We start from the raw sequence: 6,803 nt of genomic DNA on the forward strand, positions 1-6,803 counted from the left end.
TATATTCCAGACCACACTAACAGCATATACAAGGGTTTTTTATAGAAAGTTTGTACACTGTCCTAGGAGCGACCCCGCTAAGCTGCCATCTTAATGCTTGGCCACGTGACCCCCCCCTGGTTCCGCTCTCTCACCTGAGTATTGTTGCTTAATTTTATTAATGTTGCTAAATATTTATATTAGATAATAAATCTTACCTTACAACTAACAGATATTACTATATGCACTGTTTGTAAATATATCACTCTTGCAACATGCATATTCATTGGGTATTTATGGTAACTAAGAAGGAACTTGAAGATACGGGTCAAATGTGTTTGGTTATATTGTAGAAAGATCGCATTGATCATAACATTTTAATTTTTGATCATTTATTTATTTATTTAAAAGTTGCCAGCTGTCATACACAGCTTCAGTTCCTCAAAAGCTATTTTCCTGCAGTATCAAATTCTGGTCTTTGCCTCACACATCTGCAGAAACTCAAAACAAGAAGGTTATTTTATTCAAACCAGTAACAACAAACTTTTCGTTTTTATATAAATTTTTATGCAATCTGGGATGTCAACTGTACTAACAAGGTCAAAAGGTTTATAAACTCACTACAAAAGAAATACTTTAGTTTTATCATGCTGTTAAAATATCTTGATTTTGATCATATCTCTATAGAAGGAGGGCTTACAGTCAATTTAGTACATTTGCTGCCCCCACTAAATAATATACCTTTTGTTTCCATGAGGACACTTTGTGATTCTTTTTTTTAAATTCTTATTTATATTAAATAGCTTCCATTAATGTTATTTTTATTTGCTAGTGCTTCACAAATTACCTTTTGAATCTTTGTCAGTAGAATACCTTTTAACATTATTAGTTTCTAGTATCAGTAAGGTGGTGCTGCCAATGCTGGCAGGGATCTACCACAGGGAAGACCCCTGGTGCAGGCTGTGTAAAGATGCCCCTGAGAAAATCCAGCATATAACAGCAGTGTGCAAGATGTTAGGAGGCAGGTCATACATTGAACATCATAACCAAGGGGCACAGTATACAGAAACAGAGTATGCAGAGTATGGTCTGGAAGCCCCAAGGTCAAAATGGGAGATGCTCCCTAGGGTGGTCGAGAATGACCAAGCTAAGATCCTGTTGGACTTCCGGATACAGATGGACAGACTGGTGATGGCTAACCACAGAAGTGGTAGACAAGCAGAAGAAGACGGCCGTAGTGATAGACAGAGAGCTATACAGAGTGATATTAACATCAGAAAGAAGGAATATGAGAAGCTGAAGAAGTACCAAGGGCTCAGACAAGAGCTTGAGAAGATGTGGGAGGTGAATGTAACAGTGATGCCAGTGGTAATCAGAACACTCGGTGCAGTTACCCCCAAGCTAGGCGAGTGGCTCCAGCAGATCCCAGGAACAACATCTGAGATCTCTGTCCAGAAGACATGAGACTTCTACAGAAGAGGCTGTATATGAGACTATCAAACCTAAAGCCAGAAGTCTCTGCAGTATATTACTGTGCAATGTTTAAAGTGCACTGACAGGCTGTACAAAAACTCCACAGAAAATGTTTTTGCTAAGACCTGTGGGTGGCAGTAGAATAGGAAGTCACTAACAGTGCAATATATGGCAGTGGGTAAAACACACAAACACCAGTAGATACAAAATGTGATGTGTTTGGTGTTTTATTATTATTTTTTATTTCTTGGTGTTTTTAGGGCCATACATGTTGTTATTAGTTAAGAATATTATCCTAAAATCTATCAATAATATTGATAGATAAAAAAGCCTTTAAAAAACGTCATTATCTTAAACTCACTGTCAAGGTGTTTCTTCTCAAAACAGTACTCAGTCGCAGTACTTATTCTTAAGTGTTTAGTAGTGAATTTATTTACAAGGAGAAATTCTAAATCCGAACACGGTATCCACAGTGGTGATATTCTTTTTCCCACATCCATTCTTTTTCTCTCTTTCATGAGAGTAGTAAATGTAAAACTTCAGGTGTAGATTGTACATATCTGATGGCTGGGGACAGTGGATTCAATTTCCATAATAGGACTGGTGTACTTAAAACATTTATAAAATCCTCCTGGTTATTAATATGTCACACTTTAATGATGGTGAATCTTTGACAGAAAAATACAGTAAATGTTGAATAAGACAAATTGCAAGAATAATAAAACATGAAATTAACCACTTTTGTTGCCATTACTACTATTATCATTCCTACTAATACTGCTACTACTACTTACAATATTAATAATTTTTAATTAAAAATAAGCTGCTCATTTATATTTGAAGTGTAACAAAGTGTTAATAATAGTAAATGGACTGCAAATAAAGTGGGATCAGGAAACACCTGATGTTTTTACATGCGTCACTGGTTTCCATTTTGTCAACAAATTTCTATTCCCAAAACATGAATAATTAAAGAAAAACAAAAACAGAATGAGTCAATGTAAATCAGCTTTACCGTATCACCTCTACTTATCTGACTGCTTTGAACAGTGAACTCACAATTGAACATGATGGACTGCAAGACAGGACTGTTGCTTCTAACTATATTCTGTGCAGGTGAAGAGTCTTACTGATCTTGATGAAATTTATTTTTTTCTCACTAACTCATTTCACATAATTTTTTATCGTTTGGCTTAACAGGCATTGATGGACAGACTCTGACAGAATCTGAACCAGTGGTTAAAAGACCTGGAGAGTCTCACACATTGACATGTACAGCCTCTGGGTTCACATTCAGAGACTACCAGATGGCTTGGGTCAGACAGGCTCCTGGGAAAGGACTGGAGTGGATTGCTTTATTAAGTAGCCCAAGTGGTGGTAGCAAATACTACTCTCAGTCAGTCCAAGGTCGGTTTACCATCTCCAGAGACAACGACAAACAGCAGGTGTATCTGCAGATGAGCAGCTTGGCGACTGCTGATTCTGCTGTTTATTATTGTGCGCGACGCACACAGTGATAGAGGGTGTTATAGCAGCTGTACAAAATCTTACTGTACTCATTTTTCAACCTTAGCATTAAGCATCATTGGTATAATTTTATTATCTATTGTATGTATTATGTTATAAATATTCAAGTACAACATTTGTATTTCACAGACATTTCAATAGGTTTTTGATATTCTTTCTGTTATATATTCTATAAAACAGAGTTGTGTAGGTATACGTCTAATTATATGAAAATCATACACATATAGGTCCTAAAAGCTCTTCCCACATCACTTAAAGGTCACCACCAGTTCATCACTGGGCTAACATGGAGTGACAGAAATCCTCACATTCTCACATCCACATACAAAATTATACTTGGCAAGAGGCAGAATGTGGGGATCATGCTATGCTATTATATTGGTTGCAGTCGAATAGTCTGGGATTGTGACTAAACAGCTCACATTTAAAATAACCATCAGAGCCTGCACTTGTAACTTGAAGCCACCAAAGGAGGAGCTCTAAGACCATGCATTATTTTAAGACAGCAATGCAATCTTTGCAAGTACTGTATCAAGCATAAATTTGGAAAACTGTATTTTGTACCAACTTGGCAAAAAATAAGGAACCCACAATATCAGAAAGAAACACCAACAATCATGTGACCCCCTATGAGAAAGCACTTAGCAACAGTGGGAAGGAAAAGCTCTGTGTAACAGGCAGAAACCTCCAATAGACCCAGGCTCAGAAAGGAAGCCAATCTGGAAAAGATGATTTGGGACAAATGTGGTTTGGTTTGTCTTTCCAGTGCCTAATAGTACTCTCTGTGCAGTATTTTAGATGTTAGGGAGATTTTAGAGTTATCTGACAATTAAGAATTGTAATACTCCACCCTTAATACATGCATGGCTTTTCATCATCACGCTGAGGCAGCATGTTTCTCATTTTAATTGTATAGTATAAATACATGAATACAGTCATATATATATATATATATATATAATTTGTGCACTGCAAGACATTCCTCACAGTATTACTGGAGGTAATGCTGGCTGTAGGAAACATCTGGATAGACACAGAGTAAGATTTGCAGATTTGTCCAATGAATTTGGTATTGACTGATTTTAGAAGTAGTTTAGTAGTGACCATCCAGGACATTATGTCTTCAGTTTAACTAGTTGTTTTGCATTATCTAGCTTGATGGATAAATGGATCTGGGAGGAATCTGCATAACAATGAATAACAATAGTGTGCAGTATTGCCAAAGAGAAGGGGAAGGGTAAAGTATATAATGTAAATAGTATTGGTCTGAACACAGAACACTGTAATCTCTTCTTGTGAGATGAAGAATGCTAGAGGACTATGATCTGATGAAAAGTAGTTTCCTGACTGAATGTAAGTCATATTCAAATCATCCATCCTGTTTCTCACCTTATAAGAAAGTGAAGTGCGTCCGTGCGTCAGTGAGAGAACAGGAGAGCTCACATCAGTTTCTTTAACATCAGCCATGCTGTCTGTGACTCTGATGTTGCTGCTGGTAGTTGGATCCTGTGAGGAGATTATTAATAAATGCAAGTGAAATGCAGAATATTCAGATAAATAATGGAAATAATGTTTATTTCTTTTTCTACAGGTGTGTACAGTATTGATCTCATCCAGTCAGACTCAATAGTTGCGCAGCCTGGACAGTCTGTAACTATCACCTGTCAGGTCTCTGGTTATTCTTTGACTGATCGCAACTATGCAACAGGTTGGATCAGACAGAGTGAAGGAAAAACTCTGGAGTGGATTGTGCATCGGTGGGGTAACGGTGACATGGCTCAAAACAATGCTTTGAAGAACAAGTTACTCCACCACACATACAGTTCTACTTCATCTGTAACACTAACAGGAGTAAATTTGCAGCCTGAGGACACAGCAGTTTATTATTGTGTGCGTAGCCCACAGTGACACAACCCACCCAGAGACCTGCACAATTACTGAAAAGCAGTTTGAGCTGACTCCTCCCTGGTTCAGTCTATGCTCTGTTTGCCCACTGCGTGATACCATCAACAGGAGCTAAACAAAAAGCTCTGAATGCCTTTGTAACATAAATACACCAGAGGAGGAGCCCTCAGACCACTAATAATTTGAAGAGCACATCAGTCCAATTGTAAGGTCTTCTTGTTTACTGTAAAATAACTGTTGATGTGGAAATAATACAAAAAAGATACATTATTATAGTGGTGATAGTCACATATGGTTTCATAACTCATTCATTTGTTGAAAAAAGGGTTTTTTCCATCCTAAATGCAGATATTTAACTAAATGTTAGAATATAAGTGATTTGTTTTAGTCATTTACTTTCACCTGTAATTAGGTGACAAACTCTGGTTTGTCAGATTATTATAATTATGTTATTATTATTATATAATAACGGATGGATGAAAGCATTTGAAAAAAATCTGTTCCAAAGCATGCAGATGTTGCACCCTCAGAGTGTCATGATGCAGCTTTTGTTTTTTCATTTCCAACAATTTGGTTTTGGAGTTTACATGAAGCAGGCATGCCATCGCTAATGGTGTTCTCTATTGTCAAAAGTGTTTAAAAAATCTCCACAGAAAAAGCACTTGCAATAAACTAAAAGTGGTGAATGTCAATTATGTATGAACACATAGTATAGTTGACTAAATTCTGCTTAAATATAGAAATATATTCTTTCAAGCTGCTGGAGCAATTTCAGGCTGATCAGGAATTTGACTTACTTATTGTTAAAGTCTTTAACCATGTTTGGAAAACCTCAAAAAATTATCCTCTGGTCAAAATTCTTTGGTAAGATGGAAATAATTTGAAAAAATTCAAAATTCAAGTGGCTGATGGGATTTTTCAAATTAATGGCTCCAGATTTCACTTAATGACACCCAGGGAGAAACCATTCAAGCACAGATAAACACCCACAGCTTTTGATGTGTGAGGTGACATAGGCAATGGCGATTACTACTGCACACTCATTTTGTTTTTTGTTCCTGGCCCTCATGTTGTTACTATGTAAATAAAATAATAGGTTCTCACATCATGAATAATTCCAGTACACATGTAGACTGCTTTTCTTTGGGGTAGGAGGAGTCAGTGTAAAACTTTCTGATCTCACCTCTACTTATTTGACTGCTTGGAGCAGTGTGCACACAGTTTGACATGATGGACTGCATGACAGGGCTGCTGTTTTTAACTCTCTGCTGGGCAGGTGAAGAGTTTGATCTTACTTTAATAAAGTTTTCTTTGTGTTATCGACATATTTCACATTCTGTTGTCTTGTTTGTAGGTGTTGATGGACAGACATTGACAGAATCTGAACCAGTAATTAAAAGGCCTGGAGAATCTCACAGACTGACATGTACAGCCTCTGGATTCATATTCAGCGACTATGCGATGGTCTGGGTGAGACAGGCTCCTGGAAAAGCACTGGAGTGGATTGCTCATTTAACTAAACCAACTGGTAGCACTAAATCCTACTCTCAGTCAGTCCAAGGTCGGTTTACGATCTCCAGAGACAATGAGAAACAGCAGGTGTATCTAGAGATGAACAGCCTGAAGACTGAAGATTCTGCTGTTTATTATTGTGCTCGAAGGCCACAGTGACTGAAGTCATTTTAAAAGCTGTACAAAATCCTGTACTCATTTTTGAGCTCATTCTAAATATAGAAATATATTAATATTCAGGCACAACATTTATATTTCACGAGACCTTTATATTCTTCATATTGAATTCTTCATATTCAATGTGTAGATATACTATCTATCTATCTATCTATCTATCTATCTATCTATCTATCTATCTATCTATCTATCTATCTATCTATCTATCTATCTATCTATCTATCTATCTA

This window comes from Haplochromis burtoni, unplaced genomic scaffold (genome assembly GCF_018398535.1).
Source record: "Haplochromis burtoni strain Fernald_Lab_line unplaced genomic scaffold, NCSU_Asbu1 Contig_1233, whole genome shotgun sequence".
NCBI lineage: Eukaryota > Metazoa > Chordata > Actinopteri > Cichliformes > Cichlidae > Haplochromis > Haplochromis burtoni.